This window comes from Carlito syrichta, unplaced genomic scaffold (genome assembly GCF_000164805.1).
Source record: "Carlito syrichta isolate Samal-C Ts95f unplaced genomic scaffold, Tarsius_syrichta-2.0.1 Scaffold115853, whole genome shotgun sequence".
NCBI lineage: Eukaryota > Metazoa > Chordata > Mammalia > Primates > Tarsiidae > Carlito > Carlito syrichta.
Window position 1 is genome coordinate 6,114 of NW_007059949.1, and position 558 is coordinate 6,671.

Here is a 558-nt window from a genome sequence, read left to right on the forward strand (position 1 = left end):
CGGGCCTGGTGGGAAGGGGTCCCATGGGCGGCCCAGGCGCTGGGAGCCACGGCGGGGCTGGGAGTGGGGCTGGGCGCCCGTGCCTTGGCGTGGAGCCGGTGTGGGGGCGCCCTGGCTCCCCTGAAGGCCTGGCCCGCCAGGCCCCTCCTCGGCGTGTGCCTCAGTTTCCTTGTCTGGGGGCGGAGGTGGCACGCCGGGGGACATTACCGGCTTCCCCCACCCCCAGGGCTGGGCCCGGCTCTGCTGTCCACTCCTGGCGGCAGGCCCGTGGGGAGGGCACCCTGAGCCGTGGGGACGGCGCCTGGGGCCGGATGGCCTCCGGGTCCAAGTCCTGGTCAGCTAAAGGCGAGTCCGGGTTCCGGGAAGGGCGGCCCACCAGCCCCGCCTCGGCCGTGTCCTGATGGGGGACACTGAGGCCTGGGAGGCCAGGGCCAGCTAGAGCCTCTGGGGCCGCGGAGCCGCTGGCTGGGGCCCTGCCTGCCGGAACGGGTGAGTGGCCGGGGGCCGGGGCCTCCCGGGGGCTCTGGGGGTCCAGGGCGGCAGCTTTGCGGGCTCCCA